This window comes from Ambystoma mexicanum, assembly GCF_040938575.1.
Source record: "Ambystoma mexicanum isolate Mex_15411 chromosome 12 unlocalized genomic scaffold, UKY_AmexF1_1 Mex_chr12_unloc.1, whole genome shotgun sequence".
NCBI classification, from domain to species: Eukaryota; Metazoa; Chordata; class Amphibia; order Caudata; family Ambystomatidae; genus Ambystoma; species Ambystoma mexicanum.
In genome coordinates this window covers 14,829,529-14,851,767 of record NW_027182322.1, presented here as the reverse complement: position 1 = coordinate 14,851,767, position 22,239 = coordinate 14,829,529, and the positions used below count along the sequence as shown (strand labels likewise).

At 46.5% G+C, this 22,239-nt stretch overlaps 4 non-coding genes across 4 annotated transcripts; all 4 read left to right on the top strand.

Moving 5' to 3' along the window:
- Positions 1–2,526: 2,526 nt before the first annotated feature.
- Positions 2,527–2,598, top strand: TRNAA-CGC (transfer RNA alanine (anticodon CGC)). Its single transcript has one exon. It is a non-coding gene; the product is annotated as a tRNA-Ala (tRNA).
- A 7,289-nt stretch (positions 2,599–9,887) lies between these two features.
- On the top strand, positions 9,888–9,959 carry TRNAA-CGC (transfer RNA alanine (anticodon CGC)). Its single transcript has one exon. It is a non-coding gene; the product is annotated as a tRNA-Ala (tRNA).
- Positions 9,960–14,802: 4,843 nt separating this feature from the next.
- Positions 14,803–14,874, top strand: TRNAA-CGC (transfer RNA alanine (anticodon CGC)). Its single transcript has one exon. It is a non-coding gene; the product is annotated as a tRNA-Ala (tRNA).
- A 7,293-nt stretch (positions 14,875–22,167) lies between these two features.
- On the top strand, positions 22,168–22,239 carry TRNAA-CGC (transfer RNA alanine (anticodon CGC)). The gene has a single exon. It is a non-coding gene; the product is annotated as a tRNA-Ala (tRNA).

Here is a 22,239-nt window from a genome sequence, read left to right as displayed (position 1 = left end):
TCAGTTGGCAGCATATTTTGACCGGAAGAATTCTCCCAGGAAAAGATGTCTGCAGGACAGGCCCACTGCACACCGAGGGGATGTAGCTCAGTGGTAGAGCGCATGCTTCGCATGTATGAGGTCCCGATCTCCATTTGCATAAACATCAGTGTGATTTTGTCCCGGTTATTTTGTATTTCACACTGCAACTCGGGCCATGATTATAGGATCATCGACATTCATATCTATTTGTCTGAGAAAACGCTGGTGCCCGTATGGCAAACCTGCCTATAATATATCACTGAGGTTTACGTCCCTGCCAGTGTCAACATCCTGTATGCCTTCACAATCACTACAAATAGAAATGCACAGAGAGAAACATCACACCACAGTTTTAACGGTGCAGAATCGTGAAAGTATTGGCATTGCCTTGCGTTTCTTTTCAGTCGATTGTTTTGGTTCCGAATGTATAGCTCTACCATTGTACCTTTGTAGCATATGATGCCTAGCTTTAAAAATAATTTGTTTTCACTGGATGTGGCCACAGATGTGCCTCTGTTGTCAACCTAAGTCGATCAGGTTCTGTAACTTGTTAGTTTTGAGCTGGAATATCCTACCAGCTCTGCTGCTGGGGCCTATCTCTGGCTTCTAAAAGCAAAAGTCTTGAACATATTGATATTTTTCATTAGTTGGTCAGGGGAATTGCATGGGGGGGCAGCCTTTCTGCATGTTTCTATGGACAACCAGACACAGGTGGCTCTAAAATGAAGTCTGCCATTTGGAAACTCCAATTCGACAGTTACCGTCAGTTCTGGGCGCTGTTAGTCCCAAGCAGCCAGCCAGCATCTGGTAGATTTCACAGTTCCTTGCTGGCAGTGGGCATGTAACTCAGTGGTAGAGCACATACTTGGGAAGTATGAGGCCACAGGTTCGATCCCAGGCATCTCCATGTGATATTTTTCCTCAATTGTGGGCTTTTTATCCTGTACATAGGAATTAGGATGATGTGTTCTTTTGCCATACTAAATCCTGTTCCTGAACGTCTTCTCTTTGGAGCCGATGATTGTGGACATGCACGGTGCACCATGCTTCAGTGTGATGTCTGCTTTTTTCATTGGAAGCCTGTTAGCCTGATCTCTTACCGGGATGACACAAGGCAGACTCGTTCAGACAGAGGGGCATTGGCTGAAAATAGTGTCTCCACCGGTCCCCCTGCTAGGCAGTGGTGTCATTCTGAGGTGCTGTGCACGCTCACCAACTATCACCCCCTCTGACCTTTCCCACCGCAGAACACCCTGAATGCATTCAGCGGGTTATGCTTCATTCTAGGGCTGCAATGGATCGCCTAGTGGCAAAACCAATGGAAGCACCATTGACCTTCCGCAGAATTCCACTGCTTGTCTGCCTAGAGAAGCGACATCTGCCGAGTGTGCTAGGGACACTCATGACGGCAGAGCTATAGAGTGGTGGGTCCACGTTGCTTTCCACTAGCCAGCAAATACAGAAGGACATCCGAAAGAGGTGTCAGTCTATCTAGCAACATATGTGGGCTTTCGGCTGGAGGAATTCCTGCGCGAAATGGTGCTATCTCATTTTTGGTGTTTGAAGACATACATATATATATATATATATATATATATTTATTTTTTCTCCATAACTACACTTCTCAAATCTGGGGCATCTATCCGAGATGGCTGTGTCACATTATGTGATGTCTCAGGCACCAACGTGATGAGATCGACCTGGCGCTTTAACTTTGTCATTGTAAGTAGTAAGATGTAATTTGGCAGTTGTCATGTTTTTTCATATGCACTACTGCAAACCCCTTTCCTTACTTAGCCCACTCCCTCCTGAAGCTTTTAGGTGTGATGAGGAAGCGTCCTCTCAGCGGGGATGTAGCTCAGTGGTAGAGCGCATGCTTTGCATGTATGAGGACCTGGGGCATTTCCACTTGTTTCTCTTTTTGACTGTCATATGATCTCTATCCACTAGATGGCCCTTTGAGCACAGTAATCCTCTGGTGGAAATCTTCCCCTGGAAGTCATCTCTTATGGAGAAGCAAAATGCACACTGCTTCAGTGTGACCATGAGGTTTTCCATTCTTGCTCCAGTTTTCCCTGCTCTTTTGCTAGTGCTTCACTCGGCAGAATGTTTTGACCAGAAGAGTTCTCCCTGAAAATTATGTCTGCGGGACAGACACACTGCATACCGAGGGGATGTAGCTCAGTGGTAGAGCACTTGCTTTGCATGGATGAGGCCCTGGGTCCAATCCCTGGCATCTCCAATTGTTTCCCTTTTTTTGACTGTCATATGGTCTCTGTCCACGAGATGGCTCTTTGAGCACGGTAATCCTCTGGTGGAATACTTCCCCTGGAAGTCATCTCTTATGGAGAAGCATAATGCACACTGCTTCAGCTGACCATGTGCTTTTCCAGTCTTGCTCCCGTTTTCCCTGGTCTTTTGCTAGTGCTTCAGTTGGCAGCATATTTTGACCGGAAGAATTCTCCCAGGAAAAGATGTCTGCAGGACAGGCCCACTGCACACCGAGGGGATGTAGCTCAGTGGTAGAGCGCATGCTTCGCATGTATGAGGTCCCGGGTTCAATCCCCGGCATCTCCATTTGCATAAACATCAGTGTGATTTTGTCCCGGTTATTTTGTATTTCACACTGCAACTCGGGCCATGATTATAGGATCATCGACATTCATATCTATTTGTCTGAGAAAACGCTGGTGCCCGTATGGCAAACCTGCCTATAATATATCACTGAGGTTTACGTCCCTGCCAGTGTCAACATCCTGTATGCCTTCACAATCACTACAAATAGAAATGCACAGAGAGAAACATCACACCACAGTTTTAACGGTGCAGAATCGTGAAAGTATTGGCATTGCCTTGCGTTTCTTTTCAGTCGATTGTTTTGGTTCCGAATGTATAGCTCCACCATTGTACCTTTGTAGCATATGATGCCTAGCTTTAAAAATAATTTGTTTTCACTGGATGTGGCCACAGATGTGCCTCTGTTGTCAACCTAAGTCGATCAGGTTCTGTAACTTGTTAGTTTTGAGCTGGAATATCCTACCAGCTCTGCTGCTGGGGCCTATCTCTGGCTTCTAAAAGCAAAAGTCTTGAACATATTGATATTTTTCATTAGTTGGTCAGGGGAATTGCATGGGGGGGCAGCCTTTCTGCATGTTTCTATGGACAACCAGACACAGGTGGCTCTAAAATGAAGTCTGCCATTTGGAAACTCCAATTCGACAGTTACCGTCAGTTCTGGGCGCTGTTAGTCCCAAGCAGCCAGCCAGCATCTGGTAGATTTCACAGTTCCTTGCTGGCAGTGGGGATGTAACTCAGTGGTAGAGCACATACTTGGGAAGTATGAGGCCACAGGTTCGATCCCAGGCATCTCCATGTGATATTTTTCCTCAATTGTGGGCTTTTTATCCTGTACATAGGAATTAGGATGATGTGTTCTTTTGCCATACTAAATCCTGTTCCTGAACGTCTTCTCTTTGGAGCCGATGATTGTGGACATGCACGGTGCACCATGCTTCAGTGTGATGTCTGCTTTTTTCATTGGAAGCCTGTTAGCCTGATCTCTTACCGGGATGACACAAGGCAGACTCGTTCAGACAGAGGGGCATTGGCTGAAAATAGTGTCTCCACCGGTCCCCCTGCTAGGCAGTGGTGTCATTCTGAGGTGCTGTGCACGCTCACCAACTATCACCCCCTCTGACCTTTCCCACCGCAGAACACCCTGAATGCATTCAGCGGGTTATGCTTCATTCTAGGGCTGCAATGGATCGCCTAGTGGCAAAACCAATGGAAGCACCATTGACCTTCCGCAGAATTCCACTGCTTGTCTGCCTAGAGAAGCGACATCTGCCGAGTGTGCTAGGGACACTCATGACGGCAGAGCTATAGAGTGGTGGGTCCACGTTGCTTTCCACTAGCCAGCAAATACAGAAGGACATCCGAAAGAGGTGTCAGTCTATCTAGCAACATATGTGGGCTTTCGGCTGGAGGAATTCCTGCGCGAAATGGTGCTATCTCATTTTTGGTGTTTGAAGACATACATATATATATATATATATATATATATTTATTTTTTCTCCATAACTACACTTCTCAAATCTGGGGCATCTATCCGAGATGGCTGTGTCACATTATGTGATGTCTCAGGCACCAACGTGATGAGATCGACCTGGCGCTTTAACTTTGTCATTGTAAGTAGTAAGATGTAATTTGGCAGTTGTCATGTTTTTTCATATGCACTACTGCAAACCCCTTTCCTTACTTAGCCCACTCCCTCCTGAAGCTTTTAGGTGTGATGAGGAAGCGTCCTCTCAGCGGGGATGTAGCTCAGTGGTAGAGCGCATGCTTTGCATGTATGAGGACCTGGGGCATTTCCACTTGTTTCTCTTTTTGACTGTCATATGATCTCTATCCACTAGATGGCCCTTTGAGCACAGTAATCCTCTGGTGGAAATCTTCCCCTGGAAGTCATCTCTTATGGAGAAGCAAAATGCACACTGCTTCAGTGTGACCATGAGGTTTTCCATTCTTGCTCCAGTTTTCCCTGCTCTTTTGCTAGTGCTTCACTCGGCAGAATGTTTTGACCAGAAGAGTTCTCCCTGAAAATTATGTCTGCGGGACAGACACACTGCATACCGAGGGGATGTAGCTCAGTGGTAGAGCACTTGCTTTGCATGGATGAGGCCCTGGGTCCAATCCCTGGCATCTCCAATTGTTTCCCTTTTTTTGACTGTCATATGGTCTCTGTCCACGAGATGGCTCTTTGAGCACGGTAATCCTCTGGTGGAATACTTCCCCTGGAAGTCATCTCTTATGGAGAAGCATAATGCACACTGCTTCAGCTGACCATGTGCTTTTCCAGTCTTGCTCCCGTTTTCCCTGGTCTTTTGCTAGTGCTTCAGTTGGCAGCATATTTTGACCGGAAGAATTCTCCCAGGAAAAGATGTCTGCAGGACAGGCCCACTGCACACCGAGGGGATGTAGCTCAGTGGTAGAGCGCATGCTTCGCATGTATGAGGTCCCGATCTCCATTTGCATAAACATCAGTGTGATTTTGTCCCGGTTATTTTGTATTTCACACTGCAACTCGGGCCATGATTATAGGATCATCGACATTCATATCTATTTGTCTGAGAAAACGCTGGTGCCCGTATGGCAAACCTGCCTATAATATATCACTGAGGTTTACGTCCCTGCCAGTGTCAACATCCTGTATGCCTTCACAATCACTACAAATAGAAATGCACAGAGAGAAACATCACACCACAGTTTTAACGGTGCAGAATCGTGAAAGTATTGGCATTGCCTTGCGTTTCTTTTCAGTCGATTGTTTTGGTTCCGAATGTATAGCTCTACCATTGTACCTTTGTAGCATATGATGCCTAGCTTTAAAAATAATTTGTTTTCACTGGATGTGGCCACAGATGTGCCTCTGTTGTCAACCTAAGTCGATCAGGTTCTGTAACTTGTTAGTTTTGAGCTGGAATATCCTACCAGCTCTGCTGCTGGGGCCTATCTCTGGCTTCTAAAAGCAAAAGTCTTGAACATATTGATATTTTTCATTAGTTGGTCAGGGGAATTGCATGGGGGGGCAGCCTTTCTGCATGTTTCTATGGACAACCAGACACAGGTGGCTCTAAAATGAAGTCTGCCATTTGGAAACTCCAATTCGACAGTTACCGTCAGTTCTGGGCGCTGTTAGTCCCAAGCAGCCAGCCAGCATCTGGTAGATTTCACAGTTCCTTGCTGGCAGTGGGCATGTAACTCAGTGGTAGAGCACATACTTGGGAAGTATGAGGCCACAGGTTCGATCCCAGGCATCTCCATGTGATATTTTTCCTCAATTGTGGGCTTTTTATCCTGTACATAGGAATTAGGATGATGTGTTCTTTTGCCATACTAAATCCTGTTCCTGAACGTCTTCTCTTTGGAGCCGATGATTGTGGACATGCACGGTGCACCATGCTTCAGTGTGATGTCTGCTTTTTTCATTGGAAGCCTGTTAGCCTGATCTCTTACCGGGATGACACAAGGCAGACTCGTTCAGACAGAGGGGCATTGGCTGAAAATAGTGTCTCCACCGGTCCCCCTGCTAGGCAGTGGTGTCATTCTGAGGTGCTGTGCACGCTCACCAACTATCACCCCCTCTGACCTTTCCCACCGCAGAACACCCTGAATGCATTCAGCGGGTTATGCTTCATTCTAGGGCTGCAATGGATCGCCTAGTGGCAAAACCAATGGAAGCACCATTGACCTTCCGCAGAATTCCACTGCTTGTCTGCCTAGAGAAGCGACATCTGCCGAGTGTGCTAGGGACACTCATGACGGCAGAGCTATAGAGTGGTGGGTCCACATTGCTTTCCACTAGCCAGCAAATACAGAAGGACATCCGAAAGAGGTGTCAGTCTATCTAGCAACATATGTGGGCTTTCGGCTGGAGGAATTCCTGCGCGAAATGGTGCTATCTCATTTTTGGTGTTTGAAGACATACATATATATATATATATATGTATTTATTTTTTCTCCATAACTACACTTCTCAAATCTGGGGCATCTATCCGAGATGGCTGTGTCACATTATGTGATGTCTCAGGCACCAACGTGATGAGATCGACCTGGCGCTTTAACTTTGTCATTGTAAGTAGTAAGATGTAATTTGGCAGTTGTCATGTTTTTTCATATGCACTACTGCAAACCCCTTTCCTTACTTAGCCCACTCCCTCCTGAAGCTTTTAGGTGTGATGAGGAAGCGTCCTCTCAGCGGGGATGTAGCTCAGTGGTAGAGCGCATGCTTTGCATGTATGAGGACCTGGGGCATTTCCACTTGTTTCTCTTTTTGACTGTCATATGATCTCTATCCACTAGATGGCCCTTTGAGCACAGTAATCCTCTGGTGGAAATCTTCCCCTGGAAGTCATCTCTTATGGAGAAGCAAAATGCACACTGCTTCAGTGTGACCATGAGGTTTTCCATTCTTGCTCCAGTTTTCCCTGCTCTTTTGCTAGTGCTTCACTCGGCAGAATGTTTTGACCAGAAGAGTTCTCCCTGAAAATTATGTCTGCGGGACAGACACACTGCATACCGAGGGGATGTAGCTCAGTGGTAGAGCACTTGCTTTGCATGGATGAGGCCCTGGGTCCAATCCCTGGCATCTCCAATTGTTTCCCTTTTTTTGACTGTCATATGGTCTCTGTCCACGAGATGGCTCTTTGAGCACGGTAATCCTCTGGTGGAATACTTCCCCTGGAAGTCATCTCTTATGGAGAAGCATAATGCACACTGCTTCAGCTGACCATGTGCTTTTCCAGTCTTGCTCCCGTTTTCCCTGGTCTTTTGCTAGTGCTTCAGTTGGCAGCATATTTTGACCGGAAGAATTCTCCCAGGAAAAGATGTCTGCAGGACAGGCCCACTGCACACCGAGGGGATGTAGCTCAGTGGTAGAGCGCATGCTTCGCATGTATGAGGTCCCGATCTCCATTTGCATAAACATCAGTGTGATTTTGTCCCGGTTATTTTGTATTTCACACTGCAACTCGGGCCATGATTATAGGATCATCGACATTCATATCTATTTGTCTGAGAAAACGCTGGTGCCCGTATGGCAAACCTGCCTATAATATATCACTGAGGTTTACGTCCCTGCCAGTGTCAACATCCTGTATGCCTTCACAATCACTACAAATAGAAATGCACAGAGAGAAACATCACACCACAGTTTTAACGGTGCAGAATCGTGAAAGTATTGGCATTGCCTTGCGTTTCTTTTCAGTCGATTGTTTTGGTTCCGAATGTATAGCTCTACCATTGTACCTTTGTAGCATATGATGCCTAGCTTTAAAAATAATTTGTTTTCACTGGATGTGGCCACAGATGTGCCTCTGTTGTCAACCTAAGTCGATCAGGTTCTGTAACTTGTTAGTTTTGAGCTGGAATATCCTACCAGCTCTGCTGCTGGGGCCTATCTCTGGCTTCTAAAAGCAAAAGTCTTGAACATATTGATATTTTTCATTAGTTGGTCAGGGGAATTGCATGGGGGGGCAGCCTTTCTGCATGTTTCTATGGACAACCAGACACAGGTGGCTCTAAAATGAAGTCTGCCATTTGGAAACTCCAATTCGACAGTTACCGTCAGTTCTGGGCGCTGTTAGTCCCAAGCAGCCAGCCAGCATCTGGTAGATTTCACAGTTCCTTGCTGGCAGTGGGCATGTAACTCAGTGGTAGAGCACATACTTGGGAAGTATGAGGCCACAGGTTCGATCCCAGGCATCTCCATGTGATATTTTTCCTCAATTGTGGGCTTTTTATCCTGTACATAGGAATTAGGATGATGTGTTCTTTTGCCATACTAAATCCTGTTCCTGAACGTCTTCTCTTTGGAGCCGATGATTGTGGACATGCACGGTGCACCATGCTTCAGTGTGATGTCTGCTTTTTTCATTGGAAGCCTGTTAGCCTGATCTCTTACCGGGATGACACAAGGCAGACTCGTTCAGACAGAGGGGCATTGGCTGAAAATAGTGTCTCCACCGGTCCCCCTGCTAGGCAGTGGTGTCATTCTGAGGTGCTGTGCACGCTCACCAACTATCACCCCCTCTGACCTTTCCCACCGCAGAACACCCTGAATGCATTCAGCGGGTTATGCTTCATTCTAGGGCTGCAATGGATCGCCTAGTGGCAAAACCAATGGAAGCACCATTGACCTTCCGCAGAATTCCACTGCTTGTCTGCCTAGAGAAGCGACATCTGCCGAGTGTGCTAGGGACACTCATGACGGCAGAGCTATAGAGTGGTGGGTCCACGTTGCTTTCCACTAGCCAGCAAATACAGAAGGACATCCGAAAGAGGTGTCAGTCTATCTAGCAACATATGTGGGCTTTCGGCTGGAGGAATTCCTGCGCGAAATGGTGCTATCTCATTTTTGGTGTTTGAAGACATACATATATATATATATATATATATATATTTATTTTTTCTCCATAACTACACTTCTCAAATCTGGGGCATCTATCCGAGATGGCTGTGTCACATTATGTGATGTCTCAGGCACCAACGTGATGAGATCGACCTGGCGCTTTAACTTTGTCATTGTAAGTAGTAAGATGTAATTTGGCAGTTGTCATGTTTTTTCATATGCACTACTGCAAACCCCTTTCCTTACTTAGCCCACTCCCTCCTGAAGCTTTTAGGTGTGATGAGGAAGCGTCCTCTCAGCGGGGATGTAGCTCAGTGGTAGAGCGCATGCTTTGCATGTATGAGGACCTGGGGCATTTCCACTTGTTTCTCTTTTTGACTGTCATATGATCTCTATCCACTAGATGGCCCTTTGAGCACAGTAATCCTCTGGTGGAAATCTTCCCCTGGAAGTCATCTCTTATGGAGAAGCAAAATGCACACTGCTTCAGTGTGACCATGAGGTTTTCCATTCTTGCTCCAGTTTTCCCTGCTCTTTTGCTAGTGCTTCACTCGGCAGAATGTTTTGACCAGAAGAGTTCTCCCTGAAAATTATGTCTGCGGGACAGACACACTGCATACCGAGGGGATGTAGCTCAGTGGTAGAGCACTTGCTTTGCATGGATGAGGCCCTGGGTCCAATCCCTGGCATCTCCAATTGTTTCCCTTTTTTTGACTGTCATATGGTCTCTGTCCACGAGATGGCTCTTTGAGCACGGTAATCCTCTGGTGGAATACTTCCCCTGGAAGTCATCTCTTATGGAGAAGCATAATGCACACTGCTTCAGCTGACCATGTGCTTTTCCAGTCTTGCTCCCGTTTTCCCTGGTCTTTTGCTAGTGCTTCAGTTGGCAGCATATTTTGACCGGAAGAATTCTCCCAGGAAAAGATGTCTGCAGGACAGGCCCACTGCACACCGAGGGGATGTAGCTCAGTGGTAGAGCGCATGCTTCGCATGTATGAGGTCCCGGGTTCAATCCCCGGCATCTCCATTTGCATAAACATCAGTGTGATTTTGTCCCGGTTATTTTGTATTTCACACTGCAACTCGGGCCATGATTATAGGATCATCGACATTCATATCTATTTGTCTGAGAAAACGCTGGTGCCCGTATGGCAAACCTGCCTATAATATATCACTGAGGTTTACGTCCCTGCCAGTGTCAACATCCTGTATGCCTTCACAATCACTACAAATAGAAATGCACAGAGAGAAACATCACACCACAGTTTTAACGGTGCAGAATCGTGAAAGTATTGGCATTGCCTTGCGTTTCTTTTCAGTCGATTGTTTTGGTTCCGAATGTATAGCTCCACCATTGTACCTTTGTAGCATATGATGCCTAGCTTTAAAAATAATTTGTTTTCACTGGATGTGGCCACAGATGTGCCTCTGTTGTCAACCTAAGTCGATCAGGTTCTGTAACTTGTTAGTTTTGAGCTGGAATATCCTACCAGCTCTGCTGCTGGGGCCTATCTCTGGCTTCTAAAAGCAAAAGTCTTGAACATATTGATATTTTTCATTAGTTGGTCAGGGGAATTGCATGGGGGGGCAGCCTTTCTGCATGTTTCTATGGACAACCAGACACAGGTGGCTCTAAAATGAAGTCTGCCATTTGGAAACTCCAATTCGACAGTTACCGTCAGTTCTGGGCGCTGTTAGTCCCAAGCAGCCAGCCAGCATCTGGTAGATTTCACAGTTCCTTGCTGGCAGTGGGGATGTAACTCAGTGGTAGAGCACATACTTGGGAAGTATGAGGCCACAGGTTCGATCCCAGGCATCTCCATGTGATATTTTTCCTCAATTGTGGGCTTTTTATCCTGTACATAGGAATTAGGATGATGTGTTCTTTTGCCATACTAAATCCTGTTCCTGAACGTCTTCTCTTTGGAGCCGATGATTGTGGACATGCACGGTGCACCATGCTTCAGTGTGATGTCTGCTTTTTTCATTGGAAGCCTGTTAGCCTGATCTCTTACCGGGATGACACAAGGCAGACTCGTTCAGACAGAGGGGCATTGGCTGAAAATAGTGTCTCCACCGGTCCCCCTGCTAGGCAGTGGTGTCATTCTGAGGTGCTGTGCACGCTCACCAACTATCACCCCCTCTGACCTTTCCCACCGCAGAACACCCTGAATGCATTCAGCGGGTTATGCTTCATTCTAGGGCTGCAATGGATCGCCTAGTGGCAAAACCAATGGAAGCACCATTGACCTTCCGCAGAATTCCACTGCTTGTCTGCCTAGAGAAGCGACATCTGCCGAGTGTGCTAGGGACACTCATGACGGCAGAGCTATAGAGTGGTGGGTCCACGTTGCTTTCCACTAGCCAGCAAATACAGAAGGACATCCGAAAGAGGTGTCAGTCTATCTAGCAACATATGTGGGCTTTCGGCTGGAGGAATTCCTGCGCGAAATGGTGCTATCTCATTTTTGGTGTTTGAAGACATACATATATATATATATATATATATATATTTATTTTTTCTCCATAACTACACTTCTCAAATCTGGGGCATCTATCCGAGATGGCTGTGTCACATTATGTGATGTCTCAGGCACCAACGTGATGAGATCGACCTGGCGCTTTAACTTTGTCATTGTAAGTAGTAAGATGTAATTTGGCAGTTGTCATGTTTTTTCATATGCACTACTGCAAACCCCTTTCCTTACTTAGCCCACTCCCTCCTGAAGCTTTTAGGTGTGATGAGGAAGCGTCCTCTCAGCGGGGATGTAGCTCAGTGGTAGAGCGCATGCTTTGCATGTATGAGGACCTGGGGCATTTCCACTTGTTTCTCTTTTTGACTGTCATATGATCTCTATCCACTAGATGGCCCTTTGAGCACAGTAATCCTCTGGTGGAAATCTTCCCCTGGAAGTCATCTCTTATGGAGAAGCAAAATGCACACTGCTTCAGTGTGACCATGAGGTTTTCCATTCTTGCTCCAGTTTTCCCTGCTCTTTTGCTAGTGCTTCACTCGGCAGAATGTTTTGACCAGAAGAGTTCTCCCTGAAAATTATGTCTGCGGGACAGACACACTGCATACCGAGGGGATGTAGCTCAGTGGTAGAGCACTTGCTTTGCATGGATGAGGCCCTGGGTCCAATCCCTGGCATCTCCAATTGTTTCCCTTTTTTTGACTGTCATATGGTCTCTGTCCACGAGATGGCTCTTTGAGCACGGTAATCCTCTGGTGGAATACTTCCCCTGGAAGTCATCTCTTATGGAGAAGCATAATGCACACTGCTTCAGCTGACCATGTGCTTTTCCAGTCTTGCTCCCGTTTTCCCTGGTCTTTTGCTAGTGCTTCAGTTGGCAGCATATTTTGACCGGAAGAATTCTCCCAGGAAAAGATGTCTGCAGGACAGGCCCACTGCACACCGAGGGGATGTAGCTCAGTGGTAGAGCGCATGCTTCGCATGTATGAGGTCCCGATCTCCATTTGCATAAACATCAGTGTGATTTTGTCCCGGTTATTTTGTATTTCACACTGCAACTCGGGCCATGATTATAGGATCATCGACATTCATATCTATTTGTCTGAGAAAACGCTGGTGCCCGTATGGCAAACCTGCCTATAATATATCACTGAGGTTTACGTCCCTGCCAGTGTCAACATCCTGTATGCCTTCACAATCACTACAAATAGAAATGCACAGAGAGAAACATCACACCACAGTTTTAACGGTGCAGAATCGTGAAAGTATTGGCATTGCCTTGCGTTTCTTTTCAGTCGATTGTTTTGGTTCCGAATGTATAGCTCTACCATTGTACCTTTGTAGCATATGATGCCTAGCTTTAAAAATAATTTGTTTTCACTGGATGTGGCCACAGATGTGCCTCTGTTGTCAACCTAAGTCGATCAGGTTCTGTAACTTGTTAGTTTTGAGCTGGAATATCCTACCAGCTCTGCTGCTGGGGCCTATCTCTGGCTTCTAAAAGCAAAAGTCTTGAACATATTGATATTTTTCATTAGTTGGTCAGGGGAATTGCATGGGGGGGCAGCCTTTCTGCATGTTTCTATGGACAACCAGACACAGGTGGCTCTAAAATGAAGTCTGCCATTTGGAAACTCCAATTCGACAGTTACCGTCAGTTCTGGGCGCTGTTAGTCCCAAGCAGCCAGCCAGCATCTGGTAGATTTCACAGTTCCTTGCTGGCAGTGGGCATGTAACTCAGTGGTAGAGCACATACTTGGGAAGTATGAGGCCACAGGTTCGATCCCAGGCATCTCCATGTGATATTTTTCCTCAATTGTGGGCTTTTTATCCTGTACATAGGAATTAGGATGATGTGTTCTTTTGCCATACTAAATCCTGTTCCTGAACGTCTTCTCTTTGGAGCCGATGATTGTGGACATGCACGGTGCACCATGCTTCAGTGTGATGTCTGCTTTTTTCATTGGAAGCCTGTTAGCCTGATCTCTTACCGGGATGACACAAGGCAGACTCGTTCAGACAGAGGGGCATTGGCTGAAAATAGTGTCTCCACCGGTCCCCCTGCTAGGCAGTGGTGTCATTCTGAGGTGCTGTGCACGCTCACCAACTATCACCCCCTCTGACCTTTCCCACCGCAGAACACCCTGAATGCATTCAGCGGGTTATGCTTCATTCTAGGGCTGCAATGGATCGCCTAGTGGCAAAACCAATGGAAGCACCATTGACCTTCCGCAGAATTCCACTGCTTGTCTGCCTAGAGAAGCGACATCTGCCGAGTGTGCTAGGGACACTCATGACGGCAGAGCTATAGAGTGGTGGGTCCACGTTGCTTTCCACTAGCCAGCAAATACAGAAGGACATCCGAAAGAGGTGTCAGTCTATCTAGCAACATATGTGGGCTTTCGGCTGGAGGAATTCCTGCGCGAAATGGTGCTATCTCATTTTTGGTGTTTGAAGACATACATATATATATATATATATATATATATTTATTTTTTCTCCATAACTACACTTCTCAAATCTGGGGCATCTATCCGAGATGGCTGTGTCACATTATGTGATGTCTCAGGCACCAACGTGATGAGATCGACCTGGCGCTTTAACTTTGTCATTGTAAGTAGTAAGATGTAATTTGGCAGTTGTCATGTTTTTTCATATGCACTACTGCAAACCCCTTTCCTTACTTAGCCCACTCCCTCCTGAAGCTTTTAGGTGTGATGAGGAAGCGTCCTCTCAGCGGGGATGTAGCTCAGTGGTAGAGCGCATGCTTTGCATGTATGAGGACCTGGGGCATTTCCACTTGTTTCTCTTTTTGACTGTCATATGATCTCTATCCACTAGATGGCCCTTTGAGCACAGTAATCCTCTGGTGGAAATCTTCCCCTGGAAGTCATCTCTTATGGAGAAGCAAAATGCACACTGCTTCAGTGTGACCATGAGGTTTTCCATTCTTGCTCCAGTTTTCCCTGCTCTTTTGCTAGTGCTTCACTCGGCAGAATGTTTTGACCAGAAGAGTTCTCCCTGAAAATTATGTCTGCGGGACAGACACACTGCATACCGAGGGGATGTAGCTCAGTGGTAGAGCACTTGCTTTGCATGGATGAGGCCCTGGGTCCAATCCCTGGCATCTCCAATTGTTTCCCTTTTTTTGACTGTCATATGGTCTCTGTCCACGAGATGGCTCTTTGAGCACGGTAATCCTCTGGTGGAATACTTCCCCTGGAAGTCATCTCTTATGGAGAAGCATAATGCACACTGCTTCAGCTGACCATGTGCTTTTCCAGTCTTGCTCCCGTTTTCCCTGGTCTTTTGCTAGTGCTTCAGTTGGCAGCATATTTTGACCGGAAGAATTCTCCCAGGAAAAGATGTCTGCAGGACAGGCCCACTGCACACCGAGGGGATGTAGCTCAGTGGTAGAGCGCATGCTTCGCATGTATGAGGTCCCGGGTTCAATCCCCGGCATCTCCATTTGCATAAACATCAGTGTGATTTTGTCCCGGTTATTTTGTATTTCACACTGCAACTCGGGCCATGATTATAGGATCATCGACATTCATATCTATTTGTCTGAGAAAACGCTGGTGCCCGTATGGCAAACCTGCCTATAATATATCACTGAGGTTTACGTCCCTGCCAGTGTCAACATCCTGTATGCCTTCACAATCACTACAAATAGAAATGCACAGAGAGAAACATCACACCACAGTTTTAACGGTGCAGAATCGTGAAAGTATTGGCATTGCCTTGCGTTTCTTTTCAGTCGATTGTTTTGGTTCCGAATGTATAGCTCCACCATTGTACCTTTGTAGCATATGATGCCTAGCTTTAAAAATAATTTGTTTTCACTGGATGTGGCCACAGATGTGCCTCTGTTGTCAACCTAAGTCGATCAGGTTCTGTAACTTGTTAGTTTTGAGCTGGAATATCCTACCAGCTCTGCTGCTGGGGCCTATCTCTGGCTTCTAAAAGCAAAAGTCTTGAACATATTGATATTTTTCATTAGTTGGTCAGGGGAATTGCATGGGGGGGCAGCCTTTCTGCATGTTTCTATGGACAACCAGACACAGGTGGCTCTAAAATGAAGTCTGCCATTTGGAAACTCCAATTCGACAGTTACCGTCAGTTCTGGGCGCTGTTAGTCCCAAGCAGCCAGCCAGCATCTGGTAGATTTCACAGTTCCTTGCTGGCAGTGGGGATGTAACTCAGTGGTAGAGCACATACTTGGGAAGTATGAGGCCACAGGTTCGATCCCAGGCATCTCCATGTGATATTTTTCCTCAATTGTGGGCTTTTTATCCTGTACATAGGAATTAGGATGATGTGTTCTTTTGCCATACTAAATCCTGTTCCTGAACGTCTTCTCTTTGGAGCCGATGATTGTGGACATGCACGGTGCACCATGCTTCAGTGTGATGTCTGCTTTTTTCATTGGAAGCCTGTTAGCCTGATCTCTTACCGGGATGACACAAGGCAGACTCGTTCAGACAGAGGGGCATTGGCTGAAAATAGTGTCTCCACCGGTCCCCCTGCTAGGCAGTGGTGTCATTCTGAGGTGCTGTGCACGCTCACCAACTATCACCCCCTCTGACCTTTCCCACCGCAGAACACCCTGAATGCATTCAGCGGGTTATGCTTCATTCTAGGGCTGCAATGGATCGCCTAGTGGCAAAACCAATGGAAGCACCATTGACCTTCCGCAGAATTCCACTGCTTGTCTGCCTAGAGAAGCGACATCTGCCGAGTGTGCTAGGGACACTCATGACGGCAGAGCTATAGAGTGGTGGGTCCACGTTGCTTTCCACTAGCCAGCAAATACAGAAGGACATCCGAAAGAGGTGTCAGTCTATCTAGCAACATATGTGGGCTTTCGGCTGGAGGAATTCCTGCGCGAAATGGTGCTATCTCATTTTTGGTGTTTGAAGACATACATATATATATATATATATATATATATTTATTTTTTCTCCATAACTACACTTCTCAAATCTGGGGCATCTATCCGAGATGGCTGTGTCACATTATGTGATGTCTCAGGCACCAACGTGATGAGATCGACCTGGCGCTTTAACTTTGTCATTGTAAGTAGTAAGATGTAATTTGGCAGTTGTCATGTTTTTTCATATGCACTACTGCAAACCCCTTTCCTTACTTAGCCCACTCCCTCCTGAAGCTTTTAGGTGTGATGAGGAAGCGTCCTCTCAGCGGGGATGTAGCTCAGTGGTAGAGCGCATGCTTTGCATGTATGAGGACCTGGGGCATTTCCACTTGTTTCTCTTTTTGACTGTCATATGATCTCTATCCACTAGATGGCCCTTTGAGCACAGTAATCCTCTGGTGGAAATCTTCCCCTGGAAGTCATCTCTTATGGAGAAGCAAAATGCACACTGCTTCAGTGTGACCATGAGGTTTTCCATTCTTGCTCCAGTTTTCCCTGCTCTTTTGCTAGTGCTTCACTCGGCAGAATGTTTTGACCAGAAGAGTTCTCCCTGAAAATTATGTCTGCGGGACAGACACACTGCATACCGAGGGGATGTAGCTCAGTGGTAGAGCACTTGCTTTGCATGGATGAGGCCCTGGGTCCAATCCCTGGCATCTCCAATTGTTTCCCTTTTTTTGACTGTCATATGGTCTCTGTCCACGAGATGGCTCTTTGAGCACGGTAATCCTCTGGTGGAATACTTCCCCTGGAAGTCATCTCTTATGGAGAAGCATAATGCACACTGCTTCAGCTGACCATGTGCTTTTCCAGTCTTGCTCCCGTTTTCCCTGGTCTTTTGCTAGTGCTTCAGTTGGCAGCATATTTTGACCGGAAGAATTCTCCCAGGAAAAGATGTCTGCAGGACAGGCCCACTGCACACCGAGGGGATGTAGCTCAGTGGTAGAGCGCATGCTTCGCATGTATGAGGTCCCGATCTCCATTTGCATAAACATCAGTGTGATTTTGTCCCGGTTATTTTGTATTTCACACTGCAACTCGGGCCATGATTATAGGATCATCGACATTCATATCTATTTGTCTGAGAAAACGCTGGTGCCCGTATGGCAAACCTGCCTATAATATATCACTGAGGTTTACGTCCCTGCCAGTGTCAACATCCTGTATGCCTTCACAATCACTACAAATAGAAATGCACAGAGAGAAACATCACACCACAGTTTTAACGGTGCAGAATCGTGAAAGTATTGGCATTGCCTTGCGTTTCTTTTCAGTCGATTGTTTTGGTTCCGAATGTATAGCTCTACCATTGTACCTTTGTAGCATATGATGCCTAGCTTTAAAAATAATTTGTTTTCACTGGATGTGGCCACAGATGTGCCTCTGTTGTCAACCTAAGTCGATCAGGTTCTGTAACTTGTTAGTTTTGAGCTGGAATATCCTACCAGCTCTGCTGCTGGGGCCTATCTCTGGCTTCTAAAAGCAAAAGTCTTGAACATATTGATATTTTTCATTAGTTGGTCAGGGGAATTGCATGGGGGGGCAGCCTTTCTGCATGTTTCTATGGACAACCAGACACAGGTGGCTCTAAAATGAAGTCTGCCATTTGGAAACTCCAATTCGACAGTTACCGTCAGTTCTGGGCGCTGTTAGTCCCAAGCAGCCAGCCAGCATCTGGTAGATTTCACAGTTCCTTGCTGGCAGTGGGCATGTAACTCAGTGGTAGAGCACATACTTGGGAAGTATGAGGCCACAGGTTCGATCCCAGGCATCTCCATGTGATATTTTTCCTCAATTGTGGGCTTTTTATCCTGTACATAGGAATTAGGATGATGTGTTCTTTTGCCATACTAAATCCTGTTCCTGAACGTCTTCTCTTTGGAGCCGATGATTGTGGACATGCACGGTGCACCATGCTTCAGTGTGATGTCTGCTTTTTTCATTGGAAGCCTGTTAGCCTGATCTCTTACCGGGATGACACAAGGCAGACTCGTTCAGACAGAGGGGCATTGGCTGAAAATAGTGTCTCCACCGGTCCCCCTGCTAGGCAGTGGTGTCATTCTGAGGTGCTGTGCACGCTCACCAACTATCACCCCCTCTGACCTTTCCCACCGCAGAACACCCTGAATGCATTCAGCGGGTTATGCTTCATTCTAGGGCTGCAATGGATCGCCTAGTGGCAAAACCAATGGAAGCACCATTGACCTTCCGCAGAATTCCACTGCTTGTCTGCCTAGAGAAGCGACATCTGCCGAGTGTGCTAGGGACACTCATGACGGCAGAGCTATAGAGTGGTGGGTCCACGTTGCTTTCCACTAGCCAGCAAATACAGAAGGACATCCGAAAGAGGTGTCAGTCTATCTAGCAACATATGTGGGCTTTCGGCTGGAGGAATTCCTGCGCGAAATGGTGCTATCTCATTTTTGGTGTTTGAAGACATACATATATATATATATATATATATATATTTATTTTTTCTCCATAACTACACTTCTCAAATCTGGGGCATCTATCCGAGATGGCTGTGTCACATTATGTGATGTCTCAGGCACCAACGTGATGAGATCGACCTGGCGCTTTAACTTTGTCATTGTAAGTAGTAAGATGTAATTTGGCAGTTGTCATGTTTTTTCATATGCACTACTGCAAACCCCTTTCCTTACTTAGCCCACTCCCTCCTGAAGCTTTTAGGTGTGATGAGGAAGCGTCCTCTCAGCGGGGATGTAGCTCAGTGGTAGAGCGCATGCTTTGCATGTATGAGGACCTGGGGCATTTCCACTTGTTTCTCTTTTTGACTGTCATATGATCTCTATCCACTAGATGGCCCTTTGAGCACAGTAATCCTCTGGTGGAAATCTTCCCCTGGAAGTCATCTCTTATGGAGAAGCAAAATGCACACTGCTTCAGTGTGACCATGAGGTTTTCCATTCTTGCTCCAGTTTTCCCTGCTCTTTTGCTAGTGCTTCACTCGGCAGAATGTTTTGACCAGAAGAGTTCTCCCTGAAAATTATGTCTGCGGGACAGACACACTGCATACCGAGGGGATGTAGCTCAGTGGTAGAGCACTTGCTTTGCATGGATGAGGCCCTGGGTCCAATCCCTGGCATCTCCAATTGTTTCCCTTTTTTTGACTGTCATATGGTCTCTGTCCACGAGATGGCTCTTTGAGCACGGTAATCCTCTGGTGGAATACTTCCCCTGGAAGTCATCTCTTATGGAGAAGCATAATGCACACTGCTTCAGCTGACCATGTGCTTTTCCAGTCTTGCTCCCGTTTTCCCTGGTCTTTTGCTAGTGCTTCAGTTGGCAGCATATTTTGACCGGAAGAATTCTCCCAGGAAAAGATGTCTGCAGGACAGGCCCACTGCACACCGAGGGGATGTAGCTCAGTGGTAGAGCGCATGCTTCGCATGTATGAGGTCCCGATCTCCATTTGCATAAACATCAGTGTGATTTTGTCCCGGTTATTTTGTATTTCACACTGCAACTCGGGCCATGATTATAGGATCATCGACATTCATATCTATTTGTCTGAGAAAACGCTGGTGCCCGTATGGCAAACCTGCCTATAATATATCACTGAGGTTTACGTCCCTGCCAGTGTCAACATCCTGTATGCCTTCACAATCACTACAAATAGAAATGCACAGAGAGAAACATCACACCACAGTTTTAACGGTGCAGAATCGTGAAAGTATTGGCATTGCCTTGCGTTTCTTTTCAGTCGATTGTTTTGGTTCCGAATGTATAGCTCTACCATTGTACCTTTGTAGCATATGATGCCTAGCTTTAAAAATAATTTGTTTTCACTGGATGTGGCCACAGATGTGCCTCTGTTGTCAACCTAAGTCGATCAGGTTCTGTAACTTGTTAGTTTTGAGCTGGAATATCCTACCAGCTCTGCTGCTGGGGCCTATCTCTGGCTTCTAAAAGCAAAAGTCTTGAACATATTGATATTTTTCATTAGTTGGTCAGGGGAATTGCATGGGGGGGCAGCCTTTCTGCATGTTTCTATGGACAACCAGACACAGGTGGCTCTAAAATGAAGTCTGCCATTTGGAAACTCCAATTCGACAGTTACCGTCAGTTCTGGGCGCTGTTAGTCCCAAGCAGCCAGCCAGCATCTGGTAGATTTCACAGTTCCTTGCTGGCAGTGGGCATGTAACTCAGTGGTAGAGCACATACTTGGGAAGTATGAGGCCACAGGTTCGATCCCAGGCATCTCCATGTGATATTTTTCCTCAATTGTGGGCTTTTTATCCTGTACATAGGAATTAGGATGATGTGTTCTTTTGCCATACTAAATCCTGTTCCTGAACGTCTTCTCTTTGGAGCCGATGATTGTGGACATGCACGGTGCACCATGCTTCAGTGTGATGTCTGCTTTTTTCATTGGAAGCCTGTTAGCCTGATCTCTTACCGGGATGACACAAGGCAGACTCGTTCAGACAGAGGGGCATTGGCTGAAAATAGTGTCTCCACCGGTCCCCCTGCTAGGCAGTGGTGTCATTCTGAGGTGCTGTGCACGCTCACCAACTATCACCCCCTCTGACCTTTCCCACCGCAGAACACCCTGAATGCATTCAGCGGGTTATGCTTCATTCTAGGGCTGCAATGGATCGCCTAGTGGCAAAACCAATGGAAGCACCATTGACCTTCCGCAGAATTCCACTGCTTGTCTGCCTAGAGAAGCGACATCTGCCGAGTGTGCTAGGGACACTCATGACGGCAGAGCTATAGAGTGGTGGGTCCACGTTGCTTTCCACTAGCCAGCAAATACAGAAGGACATCCGAAAGAGGTGTCAGTCTATCTAGCAACATATGTGGGCTTTCGGCTGGAGGAATTCCTGCGCGAAATGGTGCTATCTCATTTTTGGTGTTTGAAGACATACATATATATATATATATATATATATATTTATTTTTTCTCCATAACTACACTTCTCAAATCTGGGGCATCTATCCGAGATGGCTGTGTCACATTATGTGATGTCTCAGGCACCAACGTGATGAGATCGACCTGGCGCTTTAACTTTGTCATTGTAAGTAGTAAGATGTAATTTGGCAGTTGTCATGTTTTTTCATATGCACTACTGCAAACCCCTTTCCTTACTTAGCCCACTCCCTCCTGAAGCTTTTAGGTGTGATGAGGAAGCGTCCTCTCAGCGGGGATGTAGCTCAGTGGTAGAGCGCATGCTTTGCATGTATGAGGACCTGGGGCATTTCCACTTGTTTCTCTTTTTGACTGTCATATGATCTCTATCCACTAGATGGCCCTTTGAGCACAGTAATCCTCTGGTGGAAATCTTCCCCTGGAAGTCATCTCTTATGGAGAAGCAAAATGCACACTGCTTCAGTGTGACCATGAGGTTTTCCATTCTTGCTCCAGTTTTCCCTGCTCTTTTGCTAGTGCTTCACTCGGCAGAATGTTTTGACCAGAAGAGTTCTCCCTGAAAATTATGTCTGCGGGACAGACACACTGCATACCGAGGGGATGTAGCTCAGTGGTAGAGCACTTGCTTTGCATGGATGAGGCCCTGGGTCCAATCCCTGGCATCTCCAATTGTTTCCCTTTTTTTGACTGTCATATGGTCTCTGTCCACGAGATGGCTCTTTGAGCACGGTAATCCTCTGGTGGAATACTTCCCCTGGAAGTCATCTCTTATGGAGAAGCATAATGCACACTGCTTCAGCTGACCATGTGCTTTTCCAGTCTTGCTCCCGTTTTCCCTGGTCTTTTGCTAGTGCTTCAGTTGGCAGCATATTTTGACCGGAAGAATTCTCCCAGGAAAAGATGTCTGCAGGACAGGCCCACTGCACACCGAGGGGATGTAGCTCAGTGGTAGAGCGCATGCTTCGCATGTATGAGGTCCCGGGTTCAATCCCCGGCATCTCCA